We start from the raw sequence: 17,072 nt of genomic DNA, 5'->3' as shown, positions 1-17,072 counted from the left end.
TGTGAAGCATGGAGGTGGCAGCATCATGTTGTGGGGCTGTTTTGCTGCAGCAGGAACTGGAGCTCTTCGTAAAATAGACAGCATCATGAAGAAAGAACATTACCTGGAAATATTAAGGCAACATCTCAGGACATCAGCCAGGAAGCTAAAACTTGGGCGCAAATGGGTGTTCCAAATGGACAATGACCCTAAGCATACTGCCACAATAGTTAAAAGTGGCTTGAGGACAACAAAGTCAATGTCTTGGAGTGGCCATCACAAAGCCCTGACCTGAATCCCATCGAAAATTTGTGGGCAGATCTGAAAAGGCGTGTGCGAGCGAGGCGGCCAACAAACCTGACTCAGTTACACCAGTTCTGTCAGGAGGAATGGGCCAGAATTCCAGCAGAGTACTGTAAGAAGCTTGTGGAAGGATACCCAAAACGTTTGACCCAAGTCATGCAGTTCAAAGGCAATGCTACTAAATACTAAGGAACTGGATGTAAACTTTTGACCTTGAAGAAAGTAATGAAAAATTCTCTAAAATATTCTCTTTCTCATTATTGTGACATTTAGTAAAAGTTAAATAATTTTGGTAATCCTAACGGACCTGAAACAGGAGAGGTTTAGTCTGATTTAACTTCAGACAGTGAGAAAAAAAGTGTTATGTGTCTTTTTGCACAGTGTATGTAAACTTCTGGTTTCAACTGTAAATATATATATATATATATATATATATATATATATATATATATATATATAGAGGTCATGTTTTATATATATGTGACCTCGGTGGGCGGTGCGACTCCTCCCTCTCCTGACAGGGGAGGCGCAGACAGCGGCTCTGGGGCTGCCTCCCGGGTCCAGACGACAATACACGGACGTGAAAAGAGTCATTATGGACCAGCTGGGCCTGTCCCCGGAGGACCACAGGAGGAACTTCCGGGAGGCTAGGCTGGGGCCCGGGGACCGGCCATTCGCCTTCGCTCAGCAACTGAGGGACTCAGCGACCAGATGGCTGCAGCCGGAGAGCGCCGGAGGAGCACTGGCGATGGTGGACATGATCGTGGGGGAGCAGTTCACGAAGGGACTGCTGGCCAGGACAGCGGCATGGGTCCGCTGCCACCGTCCGGCGACGCTAGAGGTCGCCATCACCCTTGCCGAGGACCACCTTGCGGTTTATCCCAGCGGGCAGGAGGATGGCAGTCGGCCGCCAGCTGCAGCCCAACTGATTCCTGCGCCGCGGAGGAGGATCCAGCAACCGGGGGTGGCTCGGGCCCTGCCAGCTCTGCGGGCAATAACAACCCCCAGGTTCACCGGCCCCGGCACCCTTCCCAACCTGCAGGAGGTTCCTCAACCGCCAGGGCAGGAGTGTTGGAGGTGTGGGCAGCCCGGACACTGCCGGAGGGAATGTCCGTTAATGGAGGCGGGACAGACGGTTCGGGTTGCCGGCCCTCCAACACCCTCCCCCGGTCCAGGAGCGACGTATCGCGTTCCGGTAAGGATCCAGGGGAGTACCCATCAGGCGATGGTGGATTCGGGCTGTATGCAGTCGCTGATCCACCAGAGCCTGGTTCGGCCCGGGGCATTGGTGGAGGCATCGTGGGTGAGAATTAAGTGTGTGCTTGGGGATGTTCACGATTATCCGGTGGTGGCTGTAGAAATTAGATATGGGGGAAAAAAACATAAAGTGAAGGCTGCGGTTAGCTCCCGCCTTACGCACCCCGTAATCTTGGGGACAGATTGGCCTGGGTTTCATAAATTAATGGGGCAGTGTACGGGGGTGCGTTCACGACCAGCAGGGACATGTGGGATGTGTGCTGTGCTCAGCGGTGACACGAGGTTGTCCAACGCTGCAGAGAGGGAGGGGGAACCGGCGGAGACTCCTGTGGAGACTCCACCGGTTCCCGAATTACGCTCCATGGAGGATTTTCCACTTGAGCAGTCTCGGGACGATACGCTACGCTTCGCCTTTGACCAAGTGATAAGAATTGATGGTCAGCTGGTGCGCCCTGACGCAGCGCTGTCATATCCACACTTTTCATTGATTAGGGACAGACTGTATAGAGTGAGTCGTGACACTCAAACAGGTCAAGAAAACACCCAGTTGTTGGTGCCGAAAAGCCGTCGGGAAATGATTTTCCAGGCTGCTCACTATAACCCGATGGCTGGCCACATGGGATATGATAAAACTCTGGACCGGATAATGGCCCGGTTTTACTGGCCGGGCATCTGGGGGGATGTGCGCCGTTGGTGTGCATCTTGCCCGGAGTGTCAGCTGGTAAACCAGCCGGCCATTCCGAGGGCGCCTTTACATCCTCTACCCTTGATGGAGGTCCCATTTGACCGTATGGACATGGACCTCATCGGGCCATTTCACCGGAGTGCACGCGGATATCGCTTTGTGTTAGTTCTGGTGGATTACGCAACACAATATCCCGAGGCAGTGCCGTTGCGCAGCATTTCGGCAAAGAGTATTGCGCAGGCTCTGTTTTAGGTCATCTCCCGAGTTGGCATTCCGAAAGAGATTCTGACTGACCAGGGCACCCAGTTCATGTCACGAACACTGAGAGAACTTTATGGATTACTAGGCATTAAGTCTATTTGGACCAGTGTTTATCACCCACAGACTGACAGGCTTGTGGAGCGTCTGAATAAGACTTTAAAGTCCATGATTTGTAAATTTATACATGACGATGAACGTAATTGGGATAAATGGCTTGATCCTCTGTTGTTTGCAGTGCGGGAGGTCCCCCAGGCCTCGACGGGATTGGGTTAGGCCGGATGGCTCCCCGGCCTAAGTCGGGCGGTGGGGGTATGTGGTGGCGGGTTGTGGTTAGCTCAGCTGCAGGGGGTAGAGAGTGGGAGGAGTGGTTCAGGGAACGGTGCCGGGAAGGTGTAAAGAGCACAGCTGAGCCGAATACGGACTGATGAGCACAGCTGAGCTGGATGTGAACTGATGAGCTCTCCCCTATAAAGGGGAGCAAGGAGGAGGGGGAGGAAACGGTTGCACGAGTACATTGGTGTATGGACCGGGCAAATAAAAGCATTTTACACCTGAACGTATGACTGAGCGTGTCATCTGTGTCCAGGAGAGACCCCGGTAGCACCAACCTTGCTACAATGATGTTGGTGGTCTGGTTCTGGCCCTGTTATGTAGTGTTTCACTGACGGAGGCCTTCTCAGGATGTTCGTTAGCACTGGGCAGGAGGAGGCTGCAGACTCTTCATCCTGACCCCGCCTGCTCTATAACACTTCTCTCCAAACCTCAGCCTCATTTCTGGTGGTAAAACGAAGCTCAGCCTTTTGTGGTATTTTAAGTGTAATCAGTGTGGCTGCTCAGTGCTCTGGACCCTGACATTATACTGGGAGGCCTCTGAAATGGAGAAGTCCTGCGTCTGTCTGCGGCTTCATTTAGCGTCGAGCAGAGACTCATTATGATGCATGAAAACAGAGAGGCCGGCCGAGCAGAAACACCTGGAGGTGTGAGGACTGCTCCCCTCAGAGCTGTGGAGCCGGGTCGGCTCGGTGGGACGGTGTCCGTCAGCACCGTCCTCTCCATCTCTGTAGCTTGTTGCTGAAGGTGTCCCTGACGGCTGCATCCTTCCTGCCTCTGATAGATGTTGGTGTTCAGAGCCAGAGACCTCTTCAGCAGGAAATGGGAAAATTCTGCGTTCCAAGTAGAAGCTGTGTGGGATCAATAGCTCATTAGAAGAGTGTGATGAGTGGAAGGTAACTCAGTCACTCCTCTCACTGTTGGACAGTCAGGAAAATAACATGACATGTTGGAGTAGCTGTCCACAGGAGGTGTGTGTGTGTGTGTGTGTGTGTGTGTGTGTGTGTGTGTGTGTGTGTGTGTGTGTGTGTGTGTGTGTGTGTGTGTGTGTGTTTGTGTGCTGGCCCCTGAGGGCCACCAAAAAAGGACAAACTGTACAAATAGGAACTGCCCGGTCAGCTGATCTGAGCTATAACAATGAGTTTACTGGAATCTGTGTGAGAGAATGTCATCCATCCATCCATCCCTCCATCCATCCCTCCATCCATCCCTCCATCCATCCATCCATCCATCATCCATCATGCTCCCAGCAGTAATGGAAGTAAAAGGCTTTTTTCTTGCCGTTCGATCGCCGTCCTGATTATTCAGTGGCCTGTCAGTGTTTTGTCATTTCTCTGTTTCTCTGCTGAACTTAACCTCTTCCTCATCTTCCTGCTCTCTTTCTATCCCCCCCCCCCCCATCATTATATTCACAGCTCCAGTCTGGTTTGTTTTTCTCAGTGTTTTTTCTTTTGTGTGATTTGACTTTGCTCTGCTTATTGTTCTCCAGTGATTCAACTTTTTTGTCTTTGTGATTGCGTTTCCATTTTACACGTCTTTCTCCCTCGTTCCTTCTTTCATGGGATATTGACTCTTTTCTTGCTGCTTATTGTTCTCAGTTTGAAACTTTAGTGCGAGACAGAATAGAAAGGATGTGCTCAGACGTCATGAGAATGAAAGTAGCACAGCTCCAATAATAACCGGAGGACTGGAGGCAGTGGATGAAGTTGTACTTTGTGTTTTCTAAGGAATTATTATTATTGTGTGATTATTTGTTTTGATTTTTGTACTTATTTGGTCAAAATGGTTCGTAGCAGGAAGACATTTGATCTTAAATGATTTATATGATAGTGTTATTTCTTCTCTATTTGAAGCTGGTTGTTTTTCTGCTGCAGGTCAAAGTCGTGTCAGCAGGACATCTGTTTATCTCAGTGGTTCTTAAACCGCGGAGCACTAGGCTCCACCTGCTGGTAGTCGCTGGAAGGTCGAACAGTTGCAATCCCAACCGGGCTAAATTACTTTCATTTTATTTCAGACAACTGTTATTACATATATACACGTCACTTTAAAGTGAAGTTAAAATGAGTTGTTGATAGTTTGAATATTTTATAAATAGAATTTGCCAAGTCGGTGTAGGAATCCTTCTAGACTTTCTGCTACATTTGACACAGTGAACCACCAGATCCTTCTTTCCTCCTTCAGGACCTCGGTGTCTCAGGCTCTGCTCTCTCCCTGTTCTCATCCTACCTCAACGACCTCACCTACCGGGTAACTTGGAGAGGATCTGTGTCTGAATCTTGTCCTCTCACTACTGGTGTCCCTCAAGGCTCCGTCCCGGGTCCCCTCCTCTTCTCTCTCTACACCGACTCTCTCGGCTCTGTCGTTCACTCGCATGTCTTTTCCTACCACAGCTATGCTGATGACACCCAACTGATCCTCTCTTTTCCCCGATCTGAAACACAGGTAGCAGCATGAATCTCTGTCTGTCTGACTGACATCTCTCAGTGGATGTCCTCACACCACCTGAAAATCAACCTCCACAAGACCGAACTGCTCTTCCTTCCAGAGAAAGACTCTCCCACCCTCGACCTGACTACTACCTTCAACAACTCTGTTATCCCGACCCTGACTGCTAAGAACCTCGGAGACACTCGACAGCCAACTCTCTCTTACTGCCAACATCACTGCAACAACACGTTCCTGTAGATACATGCTGCACAACATCAGGAGAATACGTCCTCTTCTCACTCAGAAGGAGGTGCAGGCTCTGGTCCAGGTTCTGGTCATCTCACGTCTGGACTACTGTAACTCCCTCCTGGCAGGTCTACCTGTTAGTACCATCAGACCTCTGCAGCTCATCCAGAATGCAGCAGCTCGACTGGTCTTTAACCTCCTAGAGTCACTCACACTACTCCGCTCCTCCTCCTCTTCCTCCTCCTCTGTCCTGGCTCCTAAATGGTAGAATGAGCTCCCCACCACCATCAGGACAGCAGAAACTCTGAACATCTTCCACCACAAACTAAAAACACACCTCTTCAGACTTTACCTTGAACAGTAGAACTTTAGTATCTTAAAATAGAACATACTGATAGAATTTTGTAGTTTGGCTTTCTTGAAGAAATTGTATTTTCTTGATTCTTTTTGTTCTGGTTTTGTACCCTCATGGTTGAAATGAACTTATTGTAAGTCGCTTTGGATAAAAGAGTCAGATAAATGAAATGAAATGTAATGAAATGAATCGGCATTTCAAGAAACATCACTGTTCCAAAAAGGTTCTGAACTAGTTCATTTAAAACGTGCACTCCCCCTTATATCTTTGGGACACACAGTTTGACCTGCAATGCTCAGTGGTCTGGCAGCAACATGTTCTTCTTCTTCTAATGTTGTTTATGGCGGCTGGCAGACAGCTTTTAGCTGCATTACCGCCACCTGCTGACGGGAATAACACATTACAACCAGGCGCCAGTGGAAACAGGAAATAAGGAAAGACGTTCGTCGTATAAACTGATCTAATATTTTATATTATAACAAGTATTCTAGAAGGGTGGTGTCACGCCACGGGAGATGTGAATGTATTCTGTGATTTTAAAACAGCCGCCTCGTTGAATCTGTGGATTTTACTCCATGATCCAACATGTTGGTACCTGCAGTGGGAAGTGGTACTGAGGATATTTGTTTGTGTACATAGTGGTACATGGTCTGAAAGTTTGATCAGAAGAACTCATGTTTCAGCACTAAAAATACAAACTATATATTTGATATCAGACATGTTTTGTACATTTTTACACATGTTTAAAGTTAAGTTTATAAAAGATTTTAAGTGTGTCAGTTGCACACACACATGGTGTGAGGAGCTGGTTTGCAGCGTGAGGACGGATGCTGGACATTAGTTTGAAAAGACATGCTCGTTGCAGGGGGTTTTACCGGAATCCAAGGTGAACTTTGCTTCTCTGAGTAGTTCACGCGTGCTTTTCTTTTCCTGAGTTTGAAATTGTTGGTTTTTAGGAGACCTTTGATTGAGTCATAAATCCGTGCAGCCTCTGTGGCCGTCGGCTGAAGGCTGCGATGTCCTCTCCTCTCACTGTCACAGAGAGGCTGTGACCAGGAGGATGGTGGTGGACCTGCCGTGTGTGTGTGTGTGTGCGTGCGTGCGTGCGTGCGTGTACCTGTGTAAAGGTGAAGCAGGAACTGCTAGATGGTAAAAACCTGCTGGTAGTGTCTCATTTTTCAGCTGTCTTGCATCACTGCACCTCCTCAGTGTATCCTGCTGCTCATCTCTCGGCAGACTCCAGCAGCATGAGGTTTGCTGCTGCTTCACTACATCACTAAAGGTGTGATAGATGACTGCAGTGAGTGTGTGTGTGTGTGTGTGTGTGTGTGTGTGTGTGTGTGTGTGTGTGTGTGTGTGTGTGTGTGTGTGTGTGTGTGTGTGTGTGTGTGTGTGAGAGAGACCTGAGTGCAGCTCTAACCAGGCTCCAGGGACTGGAGATGTGACTTCGGCATGGCCGAGCTCTGACAACGGTAATTACCTATTGTTGGATCCTGGACATCCTCTACTGTCTGCTTGACTTGGCTATTGGCTGCCTCTGGACAACACACATACACACACACACACACATACACACACACACACACACACACACACACACACACACACACACACACACACACACACACACACACACACACACACACACACACACACACACACACACACACACACACACACACACACACACACATACACACACACACACACACAATTAAGCTTTTTTTCTGAGCTTTTTCCACTTCCTGCGTGGCTGAAATAGGGCCATCCAACCAGCCCAATCCTTCAGATCTGTGTGAAGCTGTAATGGCTCCACAGTGACTGGACCTGTCACAGAAATGAATATGTAATTTAAAAACACTTAGGAACAGTGACACTTCCCCACATTGCCTTAATAGTAAAATGACACTGTCCTTCACACTCATCGAATCTTTTAGCCATTATTGGGGGTGATGAACAGTCTGTGATGTCAGCAGTGGTTTTCATCCTGCAGACACATGTGTACACATGATCTCTACATACAGCCGGATTATCCTCCTCACTTTCAAAACTCCAGAAACTGGTCTCCTCAGTTCCCAAAGGTTTCCAGAGTGTTGTTAAAAGAAGAGTTGATGCAGCTCAGTGGTGAACATGATCTTGGAACAACTTTATAGAGACGTGTTGCTGCATCAGATTCTATTTTCATTTATGTTTTACACGGTTGGGAGCATTTTAAGACGTGACCATGTGAGGATTTCTTCATTTTGAAACAACAGTCATCCCCTGATGTGCTGAGTCAGCTTCAACCCAGTGATTATTAGTGTGTGGTCCGTCCACAGAGGGCCGGTATGCGCAGGCAGATATGTCCTGTGCATAGTGGTGTCTCTCAGACCTTCCATGTGTCTGCTGCAGAAAACGTAAAGCTCTCATTATTGAGTAGTGTCCAGTAAACAGAGTGGCTCTACGTCAGGCTGCTGATTGGTTCCTCTGTTTTAGTTCCAGCTGTAGTCAGAGAGATCAATGGGAGGACAGACCACGGAGCTCAGCTCCAAACAAACCGCTCCGTTTGTTCCCTGTTATGGACATCATTCATCATCATCCTCCTCTAACTGTCTGCACTACTGTAAACGCTCGGGACAGTTTACAGACCCGCTTTCTGCCTCACCTTTGACCCCAGGTCACCTGACCTCCACCAGGTGGTTTAGATAATCTGGGTCAACTCAAATTTAATTTCCTTTTAATCCTCAAGTTTTTATTATTGTTAGAGATCAGTGATGCTACAGATAGTCTCTCTGTCCTCTCTCTGTCCTCTCTGTCCTCTCCAACATGCTACCAATAACCAGCCTGGCGGCTGCATGTCGAGCTGATTGATCCCCCTAAATGGACACATTGATCTGAAGTGGTGCTGTAAAACATTGATCATCACTTAACTGCGGCAGGCTCATACTCCACATGCACAGGTCCAGGTCTCAGTGAAGTGATGGAGGGAGGAGAGGAGAGGGAGAGGGGTGGATCACATCCTGCACAGAGAGCCTACAGGCTGCTGTAGATGACTGAAGCAATGGGACCACTTTATGAAGTCTGACCTTATCCAGATCCGAAGGTGATAATAATAATACAGTAGAATAATGTTTGACACGTTGTTCTGAGGGAATGTCCAGGCGTTTCCAAACAACTTACGATTTGGAGACATAACGAGTAGTATGTAGTGAAAAATGTCATTTATATCAAAAAGAACAGATCAACTGTTTACAATAAACTATAGAACTATAAAGTTTGTAAAACGTCCATCTGGCATTTTTTTTCATGATAAAACTGCCCATATGCGCAATCTCATTGGCTATACAAAGTGTCAATCATCACCAACGTATCTTGCGATTGGGTGCCGTTGTAAACAATAGAAGAGGGGGCGCTGGCTTTACGCACAGATAGCTCCAGTTTTTATCAGTCAATCTATGGAGATTTATGAACACAGCATGCAGTTCAAACTGAAGAGACCACAGATCGTTTGTATTCTGGATATATTCATGCTTTTACTATATACTCTGCTGGATTGGATTTACTGGACCTTTACTGACTGAACCAGAGGGTTTCTGTCGGACTATTCCTGGTCAGTGTGGGACTCTGAGGCGGTTTTGGTCAGTTATGTCAGTACTGTAATCGTTTGTTTGTTTAGTAGTTGTCTGACAAAGGTGTTTACTGAACCTGCTGTGGTTATTCGATCTTAAAATGGTCGGAGCTGTTAAAGTTTTGACGGCCCGCAGGTGGTCTGCTAAGAGGTTAAAAATGTGCAAGAATATTACAAGTAATATTGTTTTTGTTTTTTGAACTGTCATTGCAGTGATTTTGTTTCATAAATACCATCAGGGTTTCCAACAGCTGTAAAACAGATGTTTAAGTGTGTCAGCAAACAGGAAGATGTCTCACAGCCTCCTTTAGGATCAAACACTTATAGATGTTGAACACACATTAAAACATCTGATCATCAGGATGTTTCCACATTCAGATCTAATGTTGGTCCATAAACATGATCTGCCTTCTGTAGCTGAAGGCTCCAACACACACCGACCTCTGAACATCTCTGAGCTCCTTTCATGTGTGGAGTTTGACCTCGGTTACGCTGCTCTACAATTTCACTTCTGTGTCCAACTAAACTGTCCACAAAAAACAACTTTAATGTAACGAGGAGTGTGTAACAGCTTCCATTATTAACACGCCTCAATGACTGATGTAATCTGAGTTTAAACTGAACCAAACAGCAGCTGAAGTTTAGTTTGTTTCTTCCAACTGTTTGTAGGAGTCTTAAATACCATAAGCTTCAAACAGCAGCAGGATCCAGATGAACATCTCCACAGAGAGACTCAGGATTGATCAGGATCGATCAGGATCCATCAGATCTATCAGGATCCATCAGATCTATCAGGGTCTATCAGTTTGATCAGGGTCTATCAGTTCGATCAGGATCTATCTGATCTATCAGGATCTATGAGATCTGTCAGATCGATCAGGATCTAGCAGATCTATCAGGATCTATCAGATCTATCAGGCTCTATCAGGATCTATCAGATCTATCAGGATTTATCAGATATATCAGGATCTATTAGATCTATCAGGCTCTATCAGATCTATCAGGATCTATCAGATCTATCAGGTTCTATGAGATCTATCAGGATCTATCAGGATCTATGATATCTATCAGGATCTATCAGATCTGTCAGATCTATCAGGTTCTATGAGATCTATCAGGATCTATCAGGATCTATCAAATCTATCAGGATCGATCAAATTTATCAGGATCTATAAGGATCGATAAGGATCAACTTGCAGCTGCAGTTAGATTATTGATCCCAGCTGTCGGGATGTTTTTATTTCTCTGTTAGTAAACGTCTCATCTGTTTACTTGTTTCCATATTTTCCTGTTGAGTTTGAATGTTTTCAGAGTGACAGCAGGAAGTCGGCAGCAGCGAGGTCACTGTTGAAGCGTCTCTAAACTGATGGGACCTCTGCAATCAATGAGCACCTTGTTTACAGGGAGTTTATTATCTAGGAAATCATAAATAATAAACAATGTGATCAGTTGACATTGCAGCTGATTCACATTATTGATTTATTTATTATCAGGTCAACTTTGTTCCCCTCACACACACATCTCATCTGCAGTGCTATTTAAAGGGTCAGTCCACCCAAGTGAACCTACTATTGATCAATATGACTATTAGAAGTCTGATTAATAACTTTTATTTGGAAAGTGTTGTTCAGCCTTTGTGAGGCAGTTGCAGCTTCAATCCGTGACTTTAGTTTTATGAAACAAGCTGTTGTTTCTGCAGCAGGCGGAGGTCCAACATATCCAGAGCTGTTACGGGATGACCAGCGCTACCTGTGTCACCTGTGGGCGGGGCTGTGGGCGGGACTGATGGTGATGTGGACAGTTTCCTGTCAGCAGTTCAATCCTCTAACTGTCTCAGTACAAAAATAAAAGCATCTCTTCAGGTGTGTTTTACAGGAAGAAGCTGTGCTCTGTTCGGCTCTGATTAAATACAAGATGTGCTTTTCATCATATTAACACAATGCTGCTCTATAAAGAACCTGTTCTGAGGAGAGGAGCCAGGTTCAAGTTCCCACTCTGCTCAAGTGTCCTTACGAGGACAATGAAAGCTCAGCAGCTCTGTGCTTGTGTTGTTCCTCTGACCTCTGATTCTCTATTTATATTCATCCGTCTCTGTCAGTGATTCAGACGTCTGTGGGGAGCTCAGATAAGAGCTGGAAACAGTCAAGGAAGAGAAAGTGAGAAGAGTGAGTGTGTGTGTGTTGTGGGGGGGGGTATCTAACAGGATTCTGCTTCAGTCTCGTCTATGTTCACCTGCTTCATCAGGTGGAGGCAGCGTGTTGGGCTGAGAGCATCATGTCTTCACAGTCCCAGCAGGACTTGACCTCTGACCTCACCTCTCGTCATGCATCCCGTCCATCTGATTTCCTGTTTGTGGATGGACAGTTTCAGGTCCAGTAAACACTGGAGTGTGTGTGAGAGTCATCAGCTGTGTGATGTGTCCTCTCCGTGCACTTCCTGTCCTCTGAGGTAGCAGTTTGATCTCCTGTTCATGTTCCACCGGAGGGCCACGAGGTTCTCTGTCTGTGAAGGAACCTGGGGATGAATGAAAACATGTAAGCAGTGGACACACACACACACACACACACACACACACACACACTGCACAGTGAGCTGCTGGCTCCTCCATGTCATTTATATTCCGATGGGAGTGTGTGACCCTGAAGTCTCCCTCTGCAGCCTCTCTCTCTGTCTGCGTCTGAATGGATTCATCAGGCTGGAAGCTGTTTGTTCTCGTCCACTGCCCTCATTAACATTTCGCTGCCCCTCTCACACACACACACACACACACACACACACACACACACACACACACACACACACACACACACACACACACACACACACACACACACACACACACACACACACACACACACACACACACACACACACACACACACACAGCCTGATGGTAACCATGGGTTAGGAGTGTCCGACAGGAAGTTGAAGAACACTGCAGGAAGCTCCCGTTCCGTCTCTCATCTCCATTCTATTCAAATTCTAAAACGTCCTGATAACTGTTAGCATCAGATCCAAATATCTGGACAGCAGAAGAACCGTGATATGAAACAAGTAGCTTCTATCTGTCTACCTGACAGCATGTTTACCGGCCTCATGTTTCCTGTCTGTATCAGCAGGATGTGATGTGATCACGTTTCTCAGCATGCCGCTGACCGGCTCTGATGGCGGAGAACCACAGGAAGGTGTGTGTGTGTGTGTGTGTGTGTGTGTGTGTGTGTGTGTGTGTGTGTGTGTGTGTGTGTGTGTGTGTGTGTGCGTGTGTGTGCGTGTGTGCGAGTGTGTGTGTGTGAGAGAGAGACAGAGAGACAGAGAGAGAAAGAGAGAAAGAGAGAGTGAGTGAGAGTGAGTGAGAGAGAGAGTGAGTGAGTGTGGAGGGTGGGTGGGGGTGGGGGGGTTGAGTGGGGAGGAGTGTTAGCTGGTCTGAGGCTGAGCATGCACATTCAGATAAAGAAGAAGATATCAGTGGGAGCATGGGACTTTGTGAATTGGATAAATTGGCAATTTCTTAGCAGAGATTCGGAGGAATGACAGTGTTTACCCGCAGAGTGAAGAACATGTGGAGATGATAGAAGTGTAAGTCTATTAGGTGGCTGCACTGCACTCAGGCTCAACACACTAACATGGTCTCTGGAGGAGACTGATGTGGAGCTCGGGCTGGTAGATTTAGGCTGTCACATCTCACTAACATCACGTCTGCAGCTGCTGCTCGCCACCAGGTGAGTCTTAGTCTCAGTTCCACTGCTCTTCATCTTCAAACATCTTCAACTGATTCTGACTGTTGGAGATATGTCGTTATGGACACAGGAGATGGTGAGATGTTGTCATGGAGACAGGAGGTGGTGAGATGTTGTCATGGAGACATGAGATAGTAAGATGTTGTCATGGAGACAGGAGATGGTAAGATGTCAAGGAGACAGGAGATAGTAAGACGTCATAGAGACAAGATGGTGATACATTGTCAAGGAGACAGGAGATGGTGAAACGTTGTCAAAGAGACAGGGGATGGTGAGACGTCATGGTGTCAGGAGATGGTGAGATGTTGTCATGGAGACAGGAGGTGGTGAGATGTTGTCATGGAGACATGAGATAGTAAGATGTTGTCAAGGAGACAGGAGATGGTAAGATGTTGTCAAGGAGACAGGAGATGGTGAGACGTTGTCATGGAGACAGGAGATGGTGAGACGTTGTCGCGGTGTCAGGAGATGGTGAGACGTTGTCATGGAGTCAGGAGATGGTGAGACCTGGTCATGGAGACATGAGATAGTAAGATGTTGTCAAGGAGACAGGAGATGGTAAGATGTTGTCAAGGGGACAGGAGATGGTGAGACGTTGTCATGGAGACAGGAGATGGTGAGATATGGTCATGAAGACAGGAGGTGGTGAGACATTGTCAAGGAGACAGGAGATGTTGAGACGCTGTCACGGTGTCAGGAAATGGTGAGACGTTGTCACGGTGTCAGGAAATGGTGAGTCGTTGTCATGGAGACAGGAGGTGGTGAGACATTGTCATGAAGACAGGAGATGGTGAGACGTCGCGGTGTCAGGAGATGGTGAGACGTCACGGTGTCAGGAGATGGTGAGACATTGTCATGGAGACAGGAGATGGTGAGACGTTGTCATGGAGACAGGAGATGGTGAGATGTTGTCATGGAGACAGGAGGTGGTGAGACGTTGTCATAGAGACGAGATGGTGAGATGTTGTCACGGTGTCAGGAGATGGTGAGATGTCGTCATGGAGACGGGAGGTGGTGAGATGTTGTCATGGAGACAGGAGGTGGTGAGATGTTGTCAAGGAGACAGGAGATGGTGAGACGTTGTCAAGGAGACAGGAGATGGTGAGACATTGTCATGGAGACAGGAGATGGTGAGACGTTGCCGCGGTGTCAGGAGATGGTGAGACTTCACGGTGTCAGAAGATGGTGAGACATTGTCATGGAGACAGGAGATTGTGAGATGTTGTCGCGGTGTCAGGAGATGGTGAGACGTCACGGTGTCAGAAGATGGTGAGACATTGTCATTGAGACAGGAGGTGGTGAGACGCTGTCAAGAAGACAGGAGATGGTGAGACGTTGTCAAGGATACAGGAGGTGGTGAGATGTCGTCATTGAGACGGGAGGTGGTGAGATGTCGTCATGGAGACAGGAGGTGGTGAGATGTTGTCATGGAGACAGGAGATGGTGAGACGTTGTCAAGGAGACAGGAGATGGTGAGACGTTGTCAAGGAGACAGGAGATGGTGAGACAGGAGACAGGAGATGGTGAGACGTTGTAACGGTGTCAGGAGATGGTGAGACATTGTCATGGAGACAGGAGATGGTGAGACATTGTCATGGAGACAGGAGATGGTGAGACGTTGTCACTCTGTCAGGAGATGGTGAGACATTGTCACGGTGTCAGGAAATGGTGTGAGAAGTTGTCATGGAGACAGGAGATGGTGAGACATTGTCACGGTGTCAGGAGATGGTGATACGTAATGGAGTCAGGAGATGGTGAGATGTGGTCATGGAGGCAGGAGGTGGTGAGACATTGTCATGGAGACAGGAGGTGGTGAGACGTTGTCATAGAGACAGGAGATGTTGAGACCTTGTCACGGTGTCAGGAGATTGTGAGACGTTGTCACGGTGTCAGGAGATGGTGAGACGTCATGGAGTCAGGAGATGGTGAGACATTGTCATGGAGACAGGAGATTGTGAGACATTGTCATGGAGACAGAAGATGGTGAGATGTTGTCGTTGTGTCAGGAGATGGTGAGACGTCACGGTGTCAGAATATGGTGAGACATTGTCATGGAGACAGGAGGTGGTGAGACGCTGTCAAGAAGACAGGAGATGGTGAGACATTGTCAAGGAGACAGGAGGTGGTGAGATGTTGTCATGGAGACATGAGATAGTAAGATGTTGTCAAGGAGACAGGAGAATGTAAGATGTCAAGGAGACAGGAGATGGAGAGACGTTGTCATGGAGACAGGGGATGGTGAGACGTTGTCGCGGTGTCAGGAGATGGTGAGACGTTGTCATGGAGTCAGGAGATGGTGAAACATGGTCATGGAGACAGGAGATAGTAAGATGTTGTCATAGAGACGAGATGGTGAGATGTTGTCATGGAGACAGGAGATGGTGAGACGTTGTCATGGTGTCAGGAGATGGTGAGACGTTGTCGCGTTGTCAGGAGATGGTGAGACTTTGTCAAGGAGACAGGAGGTGGTGAGATGTCGTCATGGAGACAGAAGGTGGTGAGATGTTGTCATGGAGACATGAGTTGGTAAGATATTGTCAAGGAGACAGGAGATGGTGAGACGTTGTCATGGAGACAGGAGATGGTGAGACGTCATAGAGACGAGATGGTGAGAAGTTGTCAAGGACACAGGAGATGGTGAGACATCAAGTAGACGAGATGGTGAGACGTTGTCAAGGAGACAGGAGATGGTGAGACATTGTCATGGAGACAGGAGATGGTGAGACGTCATAGAGACGAGATGGTGAGAAGTTGTCAAGGAGACCGGAGATGGTGAGACGTCAAGGAGACAGGAGATGGTGAGACGTTGTCAAGGAGACAGGAGATGGTGAGACGTTGTGATAGAGACCTGATGGTGAGACGTTGTCACGGTGTCAGGAGGTGGTGAGATGTCGTCATGGAGGCGGGAGATGGGGAGATGTTGTCATGGAGACAGGAGGTGGTGAGATGTTGTCATGGAGACAGGAGAAGGTGAGACATCAAGGAGACAGGAGATGGTGAGACGTCACGGTGTCAGAAGATGGTGAGATGTCGTCATGGAGACGGGAGGTGGTGAGATGTTGTCATGGAGACAGGAGATGGTAAGATGTTGTCAAGGAGACAGGAGATGGTGAGACGTTGTCATGGAGACAGGAGATGGTGAGACATCATAGAGACGAGATTGTGAGAAGTTGTCAAGGAGACAGGAGATGGTGAGACAGGAGATGGTGAGACATTGTCATGGAGACAGGAGATGGTGAGACGTTGTCACGGTGTCAGGAGGTGGTGAGACGTCGTTATGGAGACGGCAGGTGGTGAGACGTTGTCATGGAGACAGAAGATGGTGAGACGTCACAGTGACGAGATGGTGAGAAGTTGTCAAGAAGACAGGAGATGGTGAGATGTCAAGGAGACAGGAGATAGTGAGATGTTGTCAAGGAGACAGGAGATGGTGATATGTTTTCATAGAGACGAGATGGTGAGATGTTGTCACTGTGCCAGGAGGTGGTGAGACGTCAAGGAGACAGGAGATGGTGAGATGTCACGGTGTCAGAAGATGGTGAGATGTCGTTATGGATACGGAAGGTGGTGAGATGTTGTCAAGGAGACAGGAGATGGTGAGACGTCATAGAGACGAGATGGTGAGAAGTTGTCAAGGAGACCGGAGATGCTGAGACGTCAAGGAGACAGGAGATGGTGAGACGTTGTCATGGAGACAGAAGATGGTGTGATGTTGTCATGGAGACAGGAGGTGGTGAGACGCTGTCAAGGAGACAGGAGATGGTGAGACATTGTCATGGATACAGGAGATGGTGAGACATTGTCACGGTGTCAGGAGATGGTGAGACATTGTCATGGAGTCCGGAGATTGTGAGATGTTGTCATGGAGACAGGAGGTCGTGATGA

At 47.7% G+C, this 17,072-nt stretch overlaps 1 long non-coding RNA gene across 3 annotated transcripts; it reads left to right on the top strand.

Moving 5' to 3' along the window:
- The first annotated feature begins 15,029 nt into the window (after nt 1–15,029).
- Nucleotides 15,030–16,702, top strand: LOC138614651 (uncharacterized). 3 transcript variants are annotated; one of them, XR_011310309.1, is made up of 3 exons: nt 15,030–15,584; nt 15,730–16,477; nt 16,642–16,702. It is a non-coding gene; the product is annotated as an uncharacterized lncRNA (long non-coding RNA). The 3 variants fall into 3 exon arrangements; XR_011310310.1 differs by having other exon boundaries at nt 16,586–16,648; XR_011310308.1 differs by lacking the exon at nt 16,642–16,702 and adding an exon at nt 16,531–16,635.
- Nucleotides 16,703–17,072: the final 370 nt, after the last annotated feature.

This window comes from Brachyistius frenatus, unplaced genomic scaffold (genome assembly GCF_029030835.1).
Source record: "Brachyistius frenatus isolate BFR_SWC_R1_liver_20210118 unplaced genomic scaffold, ASM2903083v1 Contig_541, whole genome shotgun sequence".
NCBI lineage: Eukaryota > Metazoa > Chordata > Actinopteri > Embiotocidae > Brachyistius > Brachyistius frenatus.
Note: the sequence above shows the minus strand (reverse complement) of the source record. Positions and strands in the feature narration are given on the sequence as shown.